The sequence below is a fragment of the Aotus nancymaae genome, unplaced genomic scaffold (assembly GCF_030222135.1).
Source record: "Aotus nancymaae isolate 86718 unplaced genomic scaffold, 86718_ANA_hifiasm-v0.15.2.pri h1tg000030l, whole genome shotgun sequence".
Taxonomy (NCBI): Eukaryota; Metazoa; Chordata; class Mammalia; order Primates; family Aotidae; genus Aotus; species Aotus nancymaae.
In genome coordinates this window covers 33,278,025-33,295,803 of record NW_026988443.1, presented here as the reverse complement: position 1 = coordinate 33,295,803, position 17,779 = coordinate 33,278,025, and the positions used below count along the sequence as shown (strand labels likewise).

At 44.8% G+C, this 17,779-nt stretch overlaps 1 protein-coding gene and 1 pseudogene across 1 annotated transcript in view; both read right to left on the bottom strand.

The window, feature by feature from the left end:
• The window catches only part of WWOX (WW domain containing oxidoreductase), a 1,123,669-nt gene that overhangs the window by 388,423 nt on the left and 717,467 nt on the right, over positions 1-17,779 (bottom strand). The window lies entirely within an intron of this gene.
• Positions 939-4,987, bottom strand: LOC135277211 (small ribosomal subunit protein uS3-like; annotated as a pseudogene).

Below are 17,779 nucleotides of genomic sequence, written 5' to 3'. Positions count from 1 at the left end.
TCTAATAGCTCCATGGTCCAGCCTATACTGCACGATCGATGAATACCACTTCTAGTTACAGAGAAAGGGAGACCGAGGCAGAGGACAGCTAACGAAATGCAGAATTGTCACACAGCTGATAAGATGGGCAGCTGTGAATCTGACCTCATACCGCCCCTCACATCTCGCCACTGTGCTCTTATCGTGGGTTGAATGGTGGCCTCCAAAAAGGCAGCTCCATAGCCAAATCCCTGCAACTTGTGAAGGCAAGCTTATTGGGAATCAGATCTTTGAGAAGTAATTAAGCTAAGGATCTCGAGATGACATCAGCCAGGAAGACCTTAAATCCAAAGATGAGTGTCTTCATAGGAGAAAGGCAGAGGGAGATTTGAGGCAGACAGGAGTGGTGAACACAGGAGGGGAAGGCCATGTGGCCACAGAGGCAGGGATTGGAGTAATATAGTCACAAGCCCACAATTGCCAGCAGCCACCAGAAACACAAGAAGCAAGGAACACACTCTAGCTACAGTCTCCGAAACACATGTAGCCCCGCCTCGATTCTGGATGTCTGGACTCCAGAACTATGAAAAAATACATTTCTGTTGTTCTTTTTTTTTTTTCTCGAGACAGTTTCACTCTTGTCTCCCAGGCTGGAGTGCAATGGCATGATCTTGGCTCACAGCAACCTCCGCCTCCCAGGTTCAAGTGATTCTTATGCCTCAGCCTCCCAAGTAGCTGGGATTACAGGGTCCACCACCATGCCTGGCTAATTTTTCTATTTTTAGTGGAGACGGGGTTTCACCATGTTAGCCAGGCTGGTCTTGAACTCCTGGCCCCAAGTGATCCGCCCACTATGACTCCCAAAGTGCTAGGATACAGGTATGCCAGGTTGTCTTTGTACAATATTTTATTAAAGATCTTTGCAGAATAATATCTAGACTCTAGGTACAGCTGCCAAGGAGAGCCGGTTATGCTGTGGGGACTGGCTGGCAGATGGCAGGGGGCTCTGACTTCCCACCCTTCGATTCTGAGATGGGGATGGTGAGCAATATCTCATCTTTGGGTTCCATGATGCTCACGTGGCCAGGCAGAGGCTTCTTAGGGCCAGTCTTACCGGTTGGGTCCCAGGGCAGCATGGCCTTCACCTTGATGCCCAGCACACCCTGTCTGAGCAGCACATGGCTCACAGCAGCATCGATGTATTAGTTAATAGGGTCCCCCGCTGGGCATCATCAGGCCATCTACAAACTTTGTGGATTTGGTCCTCTATTCTCAGAGTCTCCCAGACACCACAGTTGGCAGCCTTGGGCCCCCTATTCATGATGAACCACAACCCACCACTGCAGGCCCTCCATACAGCAAGCCCTCCTTGGAGTTTGTAATGCAGGCTCTGCCTGGGCAATGGCACACAGACCTCTGGGGCCACCTTTTCAGCATGAAGCTCTACACTGCCCTCTAGGAAGCCAAACCTCTTCTGAACTCCAGCAGCCAATTCCAGAATCCCCGGCTGTTCTCATCAAGAACATTCTGCGTTTTGGTGGCTAAGATGATGGTTTCTGTCCTAATGGGTTTAACTTGGATCTCAGCTCCAGAGTCGCATCTTTAGCCAGCTCCTGAGGAAGAAACTGATTCCGCTCAGCTTTGAAGATGCCATCAGTGACCAATTTGGAAATTCATCTCCCAATTTCTTGGAAATTCATGCTGCCATCTTGCTGCCACATGCCATCGAAAGGAAAGCAGATTGCGCCTTTCTTAGATCTTGCTAAAGGAAGTCAGGACAGTGCGGTAAGAAGAGGCTGCCATGGAACAGATCTGGGCAGGAGTCAGCCCTGCCTTTTGGTTGCTTTATTGCCTTATGAAACTCACTTGACCTCCCCGAGTGCCAGCATCCTATCTATAAAGTGGAGTCGTTCAGGAGTATTATCATTTTCCCCCTAACCTTGTAGGGTTTAGGGGATGGTGAGAGAGAATGCACAGAGCATGTGGTTTATGACTATAATGCCACCATTTTCTACTGCTGCCACTACCAGAAGTGAAAACAACAACCAATCAAAACAAAAGTAACTCAAAAATTGCTCCCAAAATGTGTGTTGCTTCTTCTCTGTTTTGTTTTCACACGAAGTGCCTATGACCCTGATATAGTTTGGGTGTGTCTCCATCCAAATCTCAACTTGAATTGTATCTCCCAGAATTCCTACATGTTGTGGGAGGGACCCAGGGAGAGGTAACTGAATCATGGGGTCTGGTCTTTCCTATGGTATTCTCGTGATACTGAACAAGTCTCACGAGATCTGATGGGTTTATCAGGGGTTTCTGCTTTTGTTTCTTCCTCATTTTCTCTTGCCGCCACCATGTAAGAAGTGCCTTTTGCCTCCCGCCATGATTCCAAGGCCTCCCCAGCCATGTGGAACTGTAAGTCCAATTAAACCTCTTTTTCTTCCCAGCCTCGGGTATGTCTTTATCAAGCGAGAAAACAGACTAATACAGGCCCTGAGGTACTTTGCTTGTTTTTCATCCCAGGACCTAGGAAAGTATCTGATATGTAGCAAGTGCACAATATGTATTGATTAAGGAATGAATGAATGAATGAGGAAAACAGAGTTCTAGAGTCAGTGACCTAACCTTTGGCAGGAGCTCAGACTGAATCCAGAAAATCAACCAATTACACATTTGAGTCAATAAAAATTTCATCATCATTGGGTCATTTTATTGTTAGGGAACCTTTCTATAGGCAAAATGAAGCATCTGAATGTGTCTATGTGTAGAAATGTTTATAAAAATTAAACTGAGAGTTATTTTTAACCTTTACATATTTCTAAAGATTGTTTACAATCAAATGGATTTTTTAAAACTTATTTAAGGTTTCAATAAATAAAAAGTACAATAAAATAAAGTAACAGAAAAACAAGTTAGATTCAGAGGCTAGAAAGCTACAGTGAACAAGTATCAAGGCAGGAGATTGCTTTGAGGCCAGAAGTTTGAGACCAGCCTGGGCCACACAGCAAGACCTGATCTCTACAAAAAAACAAAAATTAGCGCAGTATGGTGACTCGCTCTCATAGTCCTAGCTACTGGGGACTCTGCAGTGGGAGGATGACTTAAACCCAGGCATTGGAGGTTGTCGTGGGCTATGACTGCACCATTATACTCTAGCTAGATGACAGAGCAAGATCCTTTCTTTAGGGGAAAAAAAAAAAAAAGTGTAGGAAGCTCACAGTAGCCAATCCTTCCATCCCTTCAGGGAAATAGCAAAGTTAAGACATGCATATCAGCTCAGGCTCAAGAGGCCTTAAATGCACACATTTGCACAGATATGTGCATAGATTGATATAAACTCCCTGATACCAGGGGCTGGGTCTGTTTTATCAAACAATGTCCGTTGAACTTCAGATGAAGGCTTTATTAAACATTTGTTGAATGAATGGAACATCCTTAGAATGCTATATGTGATGACACAGACAGGTGACCTCTCTCCTTTTACAGCACCGTGAGACGTGGGTCACCATGGTGAACATTCAGGCAATGATAAGCAATGACGACTTCCCTTACATTTTCTTGCTTTAGGAGACACCTGCCTCTTATTGAACCAGGAATGGTGGGACGGGGTGGGAATCCGTACTTCCTCATTCACACAGGCGGCTGATACAATAATGCGATCATCAACTCCTCCCCTCCTGCAGCCCCCCACTAGCAGGCTGCCCCAGCTGCAGAATGCACACATCTGCCGGCATCATTAAGGCATTTCTATACAGCACCAACCAAGGCCCGACCCTGTGACCATTTCCACCATTAGATTTGAGTGACCTCAGCGGCGGGGCTGAAAGGCCGGAGTATTAATTCACAGAACCACAAGCTCAATTTAAGATTTAATTTGAGATAACGAAGAGCTACCGAAAGTGTATTCAAACTTCTAAGCATGCAATAAAAGGCCTTTCCCTGTTTTCCAAGTTGAATATGAATCCAGTATTTCTTTAACAGATTTATTCACAAATTTACAAACAACATGAAAGCCCTCTTTTCTCTGTTTCTGATTCCCCCTTTTTTTTTTTTTAGTTTTTTTTTTGCTTAATCAAGCCCCTTTATGATGTTTCTTGTTGGGAATTTTTAGTTCTTCCTCCCGAATTTACAAATGCCTGTTCTTTAAGAATTACCTTTCGGTTTGATTGCATTCTTGAAGAGAAAACAGGCTTCCTTAAGACTCTCCCCCACCTTTAGCTCCCCTGCATTCCAACCTAAATATGCTAAGTGTCTTTTTTTGCTACAACGATGATCTTGCATAAAAAGCGTTCACCCTGCAATGTAACTCTCATCAAGAAAAGGTGATGGAGGGATTCAAAATAATATTCCGCTCATGGGAAACATGGTGCCGCTGGTTCCAGTGAACTCTTAGGCTCTGAAGACTTTATTTATAAAATACTTAGGATTCTAGGTGGGAACAGGAATTTTAGTTGGTTCAAGTAGATTTTTTTTCTTTAGATAGAGTCTCGCCCTGTCACCCAGGCTAGAGTACAGTGGTGCAATTTCAGCTCACTACAGCCTCCACCTCCTGGGTTCAAGCCATCCTCCTCCCTCAGCCTCCTGAGTAGCTGGGATTGCAGGCGTGTGCCACCACACCTGGCTAGTTTTTGGATTTTTAGTAGAGACAGAGTTTCACCATATTAGTCATGTTTAGGTCTTGAACTCCTGACCTCAGGTGACCCACCTACTTCGGCCTCCCAAAGCGCTGGGATTACAGGCGTAAGCCACCATACCTGGCCTCAAGTAGATTTTTTGACACTAAAGAGTTTATTTTAGACTCGGCATGGTGGCTCACACCTATAATCCCCGCACTTTGGGAGGCCAAGGGAATAGGGTCACCTGAAGCCAGGAGTTTGAGGTCAGTCTGGCCAACACAGTGAGACCCTCTCTTTATAAGAAATTTTAAAAATAGCTGAGCATGGCGGTGCATGCCTATAGTCCTAGCTACTTAGGAGATTGAGGCAGGAGGATTGCTTGAGCCTGGTAGGTAGAGACTGCTGTGAGCTAAAATGCCATGGCCCTCTAGCCTGAGCAATACAGTGAGATTCTGACTCTTAAAAAAAACGCTGCATATTCCCACTCATAAGTGGGTGTTGAACGATGAGAACACATGGACACAGGGAGGGGAACATCACACACCAGGGCCTGATAGGGGGTGGGGGCCTAGGGGAGGGATAGCAGGGGGTGGGGGGATAGGGGAGGGATAGCATTAGGAGAAATACCTAATGTAGATGACGGGGGGATGAAGGCAGCAAACCACCATGGCATGTGTATACCTATGTAACAATCCTGCATGATCTGCACATGTATCCCAGAACTTAAAGTATAATAAAAATAAAATAAAAAAAAATAAAAACTACAAAAAAGTTTAATATTTGAAATTCCAGTCGGAGATGGGAACTGATTGCTTTGGACTCAGAAGCCTGAATCTATGATGGTATCTGCCGAGTGTCTATTTTGTGTCTGACATTGTACTATGTTACTTTGCATTTTCTCAAAGACTCAGTCCAGCCTTAGAAATAGACTTGAGCTTAAAGCTCAGCAAGTAACTGAGTCCCCTGAGCCTCTGTCTTTGTCATCTGTGAACGACCACATGCCTCGATGCTTCCTGACAATCACTGTAAAAGTTATAAACATAGACACATATATGGGTATAAAAACACCACAGGTCACCTGAGCTTGACCCTGGGACACTGCTGGGAATGGGTGAACTTCCTGGGAACTGCAAACACTCTGGTCACTGTGAAGATTACACAACAGGCAAAGGCCAGGACCACAGTATTTTGCAATCCTGAAACCCATCTAATTTATTAGCCACTGGGTTTTCAAAATGAGAAGCTATATGGTGTGTTGGCGGGGACGAAGGATAAACCAGAGGCCAGATACAGCTGTTGCTGGGGTGGGGGGGGCAGGCAGGGGGTTGGCTTCTGACCCACCCTCTGTCATTACTAGCTGTGTAGCCTGGGGCAAGCCTGTGCCTCAGTTTCCTCACTTCTGTCATCCTTCTGCTTATCAGGTAAGAGACAATGCTCAGCATGGGGGGATAAGTGGATGGGTGTGAAACTGCAGTTCCCAACACAGAGAAGGCAAATAGGAGAAAGGCCAAGAGAAAGCACACTCACATATTTGATGCAGTGCAGTGGGTTAAAAAATGTCACCCCAAAAACATGTTCACCCAGATGAACATGGACTCTCTCTGGAAACAGGGTCTTTGCAGATGTAATTAAGATAAGGACTGAGATGAGATCATGTCCATGAGGTGGGGCCTAAGTCCAATGACTGGTGTCCTCATAAGAGATGGAAAGGTCCAGGCGTGGTGGATCATGCCTATAATCCCAGCACTTTGGGAGGCCAAGGTGGGCGGATCACGAGGTCAGGAGTTCCAGACCAGCCTGACCAACATGTTGAAACCCTATCTCTACTAAAAAATACAATAATTACCAGGGCTTGGTGGTGCTTGCCTGTAATCCCAGCTACTGAGGAGGCTGAGGCAGGAGAATCACTTGAACCTGGGAGGTGGAGGTTGCAGTGACCTGAGATCACGCCACTGCACTCCAGCCTGGGTGACAGAGTGAGATTCTATTTCAAAAAAAAAAAAAAAAAAAGAGAGAGAGAGAGAAAGAGATGCAAAGGACACACAGCCAGAAGAGAAGGTGATGTGAGGATGGAAACAGAGGCTGTAATGTGATGTTTCCAAGCCAAGGGACACTAAGAATTGCCAGCAGTCACCAGAAACCAGGAGACAGACATGGCATGCTTTCTCCCTCGTAGCTTCCAGAAGGAACCAACCCCACCAATGCCTTGATTTTGGACTTCTGGCCTCCAGAACAATGAGAGAATCAATGACGGTTGTTTTAAGCCACCCAGTCCACCCAGTTCGTGGTAATTTGTTATGGCCAGACCCGGAAACACATACACGTGGCATGGTTGGTATTAAAACGCAAGGCACTTGCCTGAAGAGAGGCCCTATAGTCTTACTTTCACCAAGGTTGTCATTACATCTCAAGGAGGGGGACACACTAATCCTAAGTCTGTCCACTGATCCCAAGAAAAACCGCCTAAATTTTCTTAGCAGGCAATGGCCAACACTTCTGATGGGAATGGGGCTGAATAGAAGTTCTTAGATCATCAGTAAGGAAGATTTTTATTTAAGGATGGGAGAATGACTTAGGAACACAGAGATGTCCCCAAATAATACTCCCAGATCTTAGTTGACTCCACCATTGTTTCTGGCATATTCATGGCGCCACTTCCACTGTTCTAGGGCATGCAAAGTCTTCAGCAGCAAAACTATGGAAAGAACATTCTGGTACTGCAAATTTGTCTCTCTGGCATCAACACTAAGGAGTTTCCATGATTCTTCTTGCCCTATTACAGCATCTAGATGTCAGTGACTGGGGGTTTCTCTTATGTCTTCAGCAAGCAGAAACTGGGTCAGTGTGCATCCTGAGAGCCTACTAGAGTGCCAGGCCTATTACAGGTGCTCATGGTTATCCAAGGAATGCTAACGATGACAATACAGAAGCAAATGGTAAGAACAATACCTGAGTTATTTTATTTTCCTCCATATTGCCACATTACCATCCCCGTTTTACAGGTGTTTATAGCAAGCTAAGATCATAAATTAATGAATAAATAAATAAGTAAATAATGAGTCCATCTAGGAAGGAGCAGACTCAGAATCGAGTTCAAGTCTCACTCAAAAGAAGGCTGAGTGCAAGTCTCACTGATGCAAACACTTAAGCTCAGAACCATCATCAGAGATATTGCCAAGCTTTGTTTGTGGATGAAAATGCTGGGAGCCTGTGCCACCATGCTGCTGATGCAGGGCAGGTGAGCCCCAGAATTGGGGCTTAGCCCAAGAGGGTTCTTGGCTCTGTCCAGGAAAATTCAAGGGCAAACTGGTGTTGTTAGCAACTTTTATTGAAGTGACAGCGTATAACAACAGCAGAAATGCTGCTCCTTGCAAAGCAGGGTTACCTCATAGGCAAAGCACCCAGAGTAGCAGTTCCAAGGCAGTTCTGCAGTCATATTTATACCTATTTAAATTATATTCAAATTAAGTGGTGGATTATGCAGAAATTTCTAGGAAAAGGGTGGTAACTTCCAGGTTGTTGGGTTGCTGCCAAGGAAAGGGGCAGTAACTTGTAGGTGTTGCCATGGAAATGGTAAACTGACATGGCACACTGGTGGACATGTCTTATGGAAAGGTGCACCCACCCTAACCCCATTTCCGCTAGTCTCCAATTTGGTCCAGTGTACAAGCCCTGTCTTTGGAGTTGAGTCTTGCCTCCAGAGTCAAGTCCCACCTCCTACCTCACTGGGAGTCACTGAAGACACTGAGTGACAGAATTAAGTGATGGCTGACTGAAGTGGTCAATCAACTGGCCTGCTGAGGTGGGCTCATTTCACTTGGGAACCTGACGGGGCTGAGAACATCCAGAAGGGAACTGAACAGTTGTGGCCAACTGACTGGGAAAGAATGCAGAAGAAGAGTGAACACTTTGCTGTGGAATGGACACCTGAGTACTACCGGCCTACTCCTGTGCTCAGTGCATCACCATTATCATTTCTGTAAGGCCGGTTGCCTCGCTGGGGGCTCGGACACACCCCCTTCCCTGTCCGGGAGCTCGGACACACCCCTTCTCTCTCCGGGAGCTTGGACACACCCCCTTCCCTCTCCAGGAGCTCGGACACACCCCCTTCCCTCTCCAGGAGCTCGGACACACACCCTTCTCTCTCCCGGAGCTCGGACACACCCTCCCCTCCCCCCCGCCCCGGGGAGCCTGGGAAAAAAGCCCCGCCAGGACTTACCTGATACTATTTTGTCCTATCTGGGCCCCACTCCCTGCCTACTATTTTGTCCTATCTGGGCCCCACTCCCTGCCATTTTGTTCCATCCGGGTCCCACTCCCCTCCATTTTGTCCCACTCACCTTGGGCACAACCAATCAAACGCCTCCACTCCCTATAAAACCCCACGTCTGAGAGGAGTCCGTGCGACTTCTCTGTCCCCTCCTGTCCGGACCGCAGAACCTCACCCGGGAGCCTGAATAAATTCCTTCGCATTGGATTATTTTTGTGCTGGCCTCAGTTTCTTCATTTTAAACGTGGCAAGAACCCAAGAACAAACCTTACAATTTCCATTTAATTTTCTCAACAACCCTCTATTCTAGAGCTAAGCACAATGAGGATTAGCAAGATTAAGTGACTTACCCTGGAACATTCAACTCAGAAATCAGGATGCAAGTCCAGGTTTCCCGACTCTGCTCTTAAGCCACACACTTAACCTCCACTTTATACCCCTCTCTCAGCGTTAATGAGTTTCTGCCAATATTCTCACTTACACTTAAAAGCAACCTTTGGAATTATGTATATTGGCTCCATTTCAGGAAAGACGAAACGAAGGCCCCGAATAGTTAATGACTTGACTGGCAAGCTAGTTACATGGTGGAGGCAGCACTCAAAACTGCCAGGCTAGAGTGCTGTGGCATCTTAGTTCCCTGCAGCCTCGACCTACCAGACTCAAGCAATCCTCCTGCCTCAGTCTCCTGAGTAGCTAGGACTACAGGCATGTACCACCATGCCTAGCTAATTTTTAAACTTTCTGTAGAGATTGGGTCTCACTTTGCTGACCAGACTGATCTCAAACTCCAGGCTACAAGAGATCCTCTTGCCTTGGCCTCCCAAAGTGCTAGGATTACAGGCATGAGCCACTGTGCCCAGCCTCAAAACTGGGCCCGCCTTGTCCTAGGGCATTCTATTGTACTTCAAGGCCTGGATCGACAAAGGCTGTAGGAACAGCTCAACCAACCCTAATCCTCAGAGAAAGGCTGTATGTGCCGGAGAGGGTGATGGTGAGGCCAGGCTGGGGCAGGAGCTGGAACGTGTCCCTGCTGGAACATAGACTGGCTCTGATGTGCAGCCCAGGTATTCCTTCCGAAGTAAACTGTAGCCTTCAGTCATCAACCCTTCCAGGGAGTACCTGAATATAGAGAGCTACCATCTGCAAGGGCACATCCTTCCTGGGGCAGCCCAACCAATCACAAGTCAAGGCAGGTTTATAAAAGCCTGGCCACATTAGCCCAATAGGGAATAGCTCTGATGGGCCTTTTAACTCCATGAGGTTGACTGAGACCCTTGCTAGACTGCATCTCAGCTTGGTTTCTCCTTCTGCCCACTCCATCTTCATTCCCCTCCCTTCCACAGGTGTTCATTCCAAGGCACACCCTAAGAAATGGTCTCCACAAGAAACTTGCACTCAGAGTCTACTTCCTGGAAAGCCCAATGAGATGGTTTCTCATTTCTAAAGAAAATGGCCTATGGCAATACAAAGGTTTGACCTCATCAGAAAACTTTTCCCTGGGGTGATTGGACTACCTTCAAACTCCTTCTGTCCAAGACAGAGGGTGAGGAGGCGCAACCCAGGGGAAGAGAAAGGGCTGGGACCCAAAGAGGTCCTGGGAATTATAGCAGGAAGCCAAGAGAAGACAGGGCCCGTTTGCCTACACACAAAGACTCATCCCCGATACCCAGGAGTGCAGGACTTAACATGGGCTAAACTTGAACTACTTGTTGACATAATTAGTGCTGGCTCAAAGCAAGAGCTTTTGTGGCCAACTTGGCGTGGGTTCGTGAATTTTGATTGGCAAATCTGAAGCAGAGTTCAGCCAAGCTCTACGTCTATTTTGTAGCGTGCCTTATGCACATCTAGAGAAGCCAGCTCTTCCGATAGATTTTTCAGTTTTATGGTTGTTGGTAGCTGAAGATATTAGCTCTTTAAGTAGACAAATGCTTCTGGCAGGCTGGCCTGCACTAGGAATAGGAGCAATGCCTTCGGGTTCCTTCTAAAATTAATGTAATAAGATGCATTAATCAGAATTCTATCAAGTCTACACACTTGGCCTGGGCTTAAGAAGCAATACTTTGAAATTGCAGTTGGCTAAGCTTCCCTATTCTTTGTGAATCAGAATCAGGGTTGAAGGGGGAAAAAAAAAAGAGGAAGAACAGAACTAATATTTAAGAAAAACTGGCAACAGGAAAATGTTTAAGCAATTTTTCATTCCTTGGCTCCACCAGGGCCTATAGAGAGTTACGGAAGGTTTGACCTTTGATTTCCACAAATGTACTTCAGATTGTGTGATCAAAAACAGTTGGTCAGACCCCAAGCCAAGTCAGGACTGGTTTGGGCAACAGCTCAGGCCCAAGGTATTTACTTGTTTGTTTCTGTCTAATAATAACTTACTCTGAGACTTGCATGGAATCTTGGCTATTTCTTGCCTTCAGATGTTTGTAACCAGGTGAGGAAAAATTTTGGAAGCTGAAATAGATTACACAGATGAGTATTTGGCATTGCATGACTTTTGACTTAAAGATTATCTTCTCAAGAAACCAAAAAAAAAAAAAAAAAAAAAAAAATTGAGCCACAAAATCAGAGCCAAGCCCAGTTTCTTCACAGCAACTGCTCATTTTTAGATGAAACTCTACATTTCAAAGTGGCATAAAAGTGTCCTGAACATTGTACTACAATTTGGTCATGCTTTTAATGTGACACAGCTACATCTGTATTTACCATTACAACTCAGTACCCAAGAGATGAAAATTTTTAAAGACAAAGGGCCAGGCTTTTGTGGAAACGTTTCCCCTCTTTGTATCAAAAAAAAAAAAAAAAGTGGCTCCTTCTTGTCTGGTAGATTTCAGTAATTGGCAGGATTTTGAGTAAGCTCTTTTAAAAGCCCTTCGTTTCTATTTTCACATTAAACACACTTGCAATATCTATTAAAAGCACAAATACTGAAGAACACACCAAGACTATCAATGAGCTTACATCTGGAGTCCTCGATGTATCAGGAAAAAATGAAGAGAACGTTCACAGAGTTTTACTTCTTTGGGAACTCAAATGCTAGAAAAGAAAAGGGTGCCCTCTTTCTCTTGCTTCCTGGTTCTATCCAGTGTCCCAAATTTTATATCAATTCTATACCAGAGAGTTTATCACAGGGGGTCAAGTTAGCGATTTAGTTAAAAGAACAGATACTGGATTCTGCCTTCATTCTGGGGAGTATTTATTCACATTAAGGCACAGGGATTCCATGCTGAAAAAGTCGAAAGGAAACATGGATATTCCTGCCATGGTCTGGCTGCAACCACTTGGCCTGACAGTTCTAGGATGATTGAGCAATAGCCCAGGACGGACACACAAGGTCACCCAGGGGACTTGGAAACGTCTAGAAAGAGCAGGGCCAGTGAGTTGGTTGGGGAGAGGACCTCCGAGTCCTGTAGATACCTTGGAAGTCATTCTCAAGGTTACATTTGGGCAGACAGAGCCAGATGTGAGCGTGGACTCGTAGGCGGCCAAGCAGGAAGAAAAGGGACATTGAAACACTGGCAGAGAGGTCTGCTTGCAACTGCCCTTGGCCTCAGACAGATACATTGTACTTCTAAAGCTTCTTTTGCACCTTTTCAGATTTCCTTAAAAGAACAGGAAGAGAAGGAAGTGATTAAAACCCAGGGGAAGCAAACGGAGCTGTAGCGCAGCTGAAGCTTCCTTCCAGAGACTCCCTCTACCTCCATAAATGTGTGTTTTGGAAGAAATCTCATGCATTGGGAGAGGAGGTAGTCATGGTCTGAGATTTCAAACTCTTGGTCAGGGTCCTGGCAAGAGGGACATAGCACACTCAAAATGGGTAATGTGAGAAGTGTTTAGTAAAGGCACTTGCTTGCAAAGGTTGGTGCAGGATTTAAGGAAACAGCAAGGTTTCATACAATGTACTGGAGTTAGTAACAGCAGGAACAGCTCCTGTCCTTGCCAGACAAATGGACAGAACCTTTTTTTTTTTTTTTTTTTGAGACAGAATTTTGCTCTGTCAGCCAGGCTGGAGTGCAGTGGCACAATCCCCGCTCACTGCAACCTCCATCTCCTGGGTTCAAGCAATTCTCCTGCATCAGCCTCCCAAGTAGCTGGAATTACAGGCGTGTGCCACCATGCCTGGCTAATTTTTGTATTTTTAATAGAGATGAGGTTTCACCACATTGGCCAGGCTGGTTTTGAACTCCTGATCTCAGGTGATCTGCCCGCCTCAGCCTCCCAAAGTGCTGGGATTACAGGCGTGAGCCACCGCGCCCAGCCTGGATGAAACCTTCAACAGCAAAAGGTGGTCAACCGTCACCCTGCAGGAAACAAGCCTGAAAATTAAATTGCTAAATCCAACCAGAAGAAGAAAGGTCAAGAGAGCCGACTGTTGCCAGCTTCCCAGGGCAGGTGGAAAGACCTGGAGAGGACAAAGGTAGCTGGTGCACAGACTGCACTCGAGAGAGCCCAGGGGTACTTTTGCCAGGGCAAACGAGAGGTCTAGTAGGGACACTGCCCACAGCTCCCCAACTTCAATCAGAAGCCTTGTCTGTAATGTCTTCTATATTGCCACATGACATTAGGTGTTATTTGAAGGCAGAGGTTTTTCCCCAAAAGACCTGATTGGAAAACGTCAACCCTGGATGTCACCCTGGTTTCTCCCAAGTCTAAAGTGCATGATTCCATAGGAAACACCGATGTAATCCACAGAGGATACACCTTGAAATTGCATAGGCTGGAAAAGATCACAGCTGCTTGTATCTAAGGCATCATGGCAACCTCTTTTGTTTTATACATATATGAAAAGCCAACATTCTAAATTAGGGCTCCACTTCAAATGTTTTTTTCAAAAGAGGCTTCTTGGTAGTTTTATTACACAGTGGTGTGTAGGGATAGAAGGATTACAGACATATATTTTTTAACATATAGTATTTTTTAAATGTCCTTTGAATTAAAATAGAAACGTGCATTTTTTTCCAGTTTTTTAGGGAAAAAGAGAGACTTCCAGGAGGATAAAAAGAAGAGGGGCAGGGGAAATAAGAATTCCAGAAAGATGAAAAATTGTCGACCTAAGATGGAGGCGCATTTTTGTCAAAATTCTCTAGGAGAAAGAATTAGAATGGCTTCCCAGTAACTGACTCCACTTGCCGGCAGGGGGAGGATCTGGGCTCCGTCCTCTCTTGTGATGACACACTGTCCTGAAAACTTGAGCCACAGCCCGTGTGCCTGGGCAGGATTAGTAAGTGCAGATATTTAGCCAAGAAAAGAAAAGAAAACTCCTAAAAGAAACAGCAGGTGCCTTAAACCAGCGGAGACATAATAGATCCTACAGAATTGGGGGTGGGGAGACAAGCTACAGGAAGGTTAGCACTGGGGCCTCTACATTTTCTAATATAGATTAATGGCTTGCTCAGGCAAGCAGCTACACGCTTGCTAAATGTGCTGACCGCCTGAAATTAGCAAAGGTGGTGACTAAGGAAGGGAGGAAAAAAATAAAAGAAAATGAGCCAAATCTGAATGTGCCTCACTCATCCCCGTCTGACATATGACAAACAAAATTAACGGCGACAAAGAGAAAGCAACAAGTATCAGGGAGTAGAAAACAAACATCGAATGAATGTGATTGATCTCAAAGGAGGCCTTTTGTTGCTGCTGATGAGACCTTGGAGTCACAGTGGGTACTTGATGAACGTGCACACAGGAGCTCACACGTGCACACGCACACACATTCCCACCCACACACACATACATCACATCCAGAGCCCCGCAGAATTAGATAGGCATGATTGTATCTCTCTCTAACCAGGACAAAATGTGTGTCCTCAGAAATTAGAATAGATGATCTTGGACTCTGGCAAAACTCAGCTCAAGTATCATACTCCATCTGGTCACCATCTTACAAAAATGTTATTAATCTAACACTTGAAAGGTATTAGGAAAGTCAGAATTGTTGGACTTAAATGTCTGAGTGGTTTTGTTTTTAAAAAAGGCTGTATATTTATAGCTTGGGGGGGAAAAAAGCAAATCGAGGGGAAAAAAAATCAAATGAAAAATACTTCAGACCTAAAACATCTCTTTGAGGTAGATAACTCTATGACAGCAAAACAATGAAAATCAGAAACAATATTAAAGGTACATTTGAGATGCTGAATATTTTTTTTTCCTAAAAATCTATCAACTAATTATAGAACAGAATGTGTATACAAGTTGGGAAAATAACCACCTCACAGTTATCTCAGTATTTTCCTATAACTAGACAAAAATAAGAAATTACATAGGTTTACCTATTAGGGAAGATTCCCTAATTGAGTTTCCCCAAAGATTCATAACAAAATTCTTATATTTGATTTTATTTTTCCATTTTAAGACAAACTCAACAATGTGTCAAATCTCTTTTAAAAATAGATGTGTTTAAGAAGATGTGAAATGAGAGTATTTTGCCCTGTCTTGTTTTCTATTAAAATTTAATTAGTCAGGGCTTTTGGATTTTTTTTTTTTTTTTTTTTTTGAAACAGAGTCTTACTCTGTCACCCAGGCTGCAGTGCAGTGGTGCAATCTTGGCTCACTGCAACCTCCGCCTCCTGGGTTCAAGTGATTCTTGTGTCTCAGCCTTCCTAGCAGCTGGGATTACAGGTGCATGCCACCATTCCTGGCTAATTTTTGTATTTTTAGTAGAGATACAGTTTTGCCAAGCTGGCCAACCTGGTCTCAAACTCCTGACCTCAGGTGATCCACCCGCCTCAGCCTCCCAAAGTGCTGGGATTACAGGCCTGGCAAGATTTGTTTTTTTAACAAATATTTTGAAGAAGTTGTTTGATATGACACAAGAACATAAGACCTGCCATGTTAAATTGGTGTCAGTCTGACATCAGGAGTTTGAGACCAGCCTGGCCAACATGGTGAAACCCCATTTCTACCAAAAATACAGTAATTAGCCAGGTGTGGTGGCTTATGCCTGTAATTCCAGCTACTTGGGAGGCTGAGGCAGGAGAATAGCTTAAACCTAGAAGGCGGAGATTATAGTGAGCAGAGATCATGCCACTGCACTCCAGCCTGGACAAAAGAGTGAGACTCCATCAGGAAAAAAAAAAAAAAAAAGATGAGGAGGGACAAGGGTTCTCTCTTGCTCCACCATGAGGACACAGCAAGAAGGTGGCCGTTTACAAGCCAGGAAAAGAGCCCTCACCAGGAATCAAACCAGCTGTCCCCCAATCTTGGATTCCCAGCCTCCACAATGGTGAGAAATAAAGTCTGTTGTTTAAGCCACCCAGTCTATGGTATTTTGTTACAGCAGCCTGTGCTGACCAAGACACTAAAGCTTACACTCAGTAAGGGCAGAACCAAGATTCAACCTGAGCTGGCCTGACTCAACCCCACTGGATAACGCCAAGACTGCAGGACGTGTTAGGTACATATGGCTTTTCTGATTGGCTGAGACATCAACCACTCCAATTCAGCTAGTGCCCACCAGTTCATCTGTTAAAAATCTGACTGTCACCACTGCACAGAGGCAGATCAACCAGTGAGCATCACCGGGAAGAGGAATCCAGGCAGAGGGAGCTGCCTGAGCAAGGCATGGTGGGGAGGAGTGAGCAGGATGCATACATTAGGTGCCCATAATGAGTTCGGCTCAACTGCAGATCCACATGTAAGTGGGTGGGAGGGTGGAGGAGGCAAGAAGGTGAGGTTCCAGAGCAGAAGCTTCATGTACCAAGCTGAAGGATCCAAACATTAGTTTGTGTGGAATCTGGAAACTGTTTAAGTGTTTAGATATTTAATACAACTATGCATGGCATAGTTTCCCAGATGACAGTCAACATTTATTACATATACTAGAAAGCTCTACAGAGATGACAAAAAATGAGCAAGTGGTTTATGGTTTAACTGGAATATAGGTAACTGTAAAACCAAGAAAAACTGTAGAAGCAGCTATGTGTCACTCTTAGGATATCTGAAAATTCTTAGAAGTCTCAGCGATACCTGAAGGCAATATAAATCACATTCACTGGCACTCCCTTGAAAGGGGCAGAAGGCACATAGGCCCAGCGTGGCTATCCCCCTGTAGTCTTAGGTTTCCTGATTCAAATAAGATGGCGAGATTTCTTTCTTTGCACTCATGTTCTGGGGTATGTACACATATTTTTTTTATAATATCATCCTTCTTCTTTCAAACTTCATTGTCTGTGTTAGGATAGGAGCTGTAGAAAAAGACTTGCTACATGGAATTCCATCTAAAGGCCAATATCCCTGGAAAAGAGTTGGTGCTCAATATGTTGTCCAAAACCTTCCTGGGTCTGACCTGAATGGACTTCATCAATGAACTCTCTTGGCCCTGGGCTACCGGTTGGGTTAGGCCAAGAAGAGGCAATGACAAGAAACCAAGGCAGGGAAGTTTATTATGCTGGTGCCTTCCTTGAGGTCTTGAATGAAGATGGCTGTCTCCCTTGACTAAAGATCACAGTATGGCCGTTCCGATGTCATCCTGTCCTTCCAGTTCCATCCTTGTGGGATCCAGTAACCTTTTCTCTCCTTGCTCTTAGCCAAAAGAGGGTAACACCTCTACTGTTACTTCCCTGGGGTACTATATTTTCCATGCAGTTCCCCCTACACCCACTTCCCACCTAGATAAATGGCATCCTTAAAGCATCCTAATTAGAATGTGCCCCTGTTTCCTGATGGGACCCTATTTTATAACACAACTTGAAAAACAATCTGGACAGCTCTGAAACTAATTAGTGGCATCTAGCATTCCCCACAGTAATCTGAAGCTTTACTGATTTGAAAGGGAAAAACAAAGGAAGAAAGAAAAAAGAAAGAAACAAAAGGTGGGGGGTGTAGTGAAATATACTGAGAAATGAAGTATAGAGCCCTGAAATTAATAAGTAGTATTTATAACTTCTCAAAGTGATTCGAAGCTTTCCTGATTTGAAAGAAG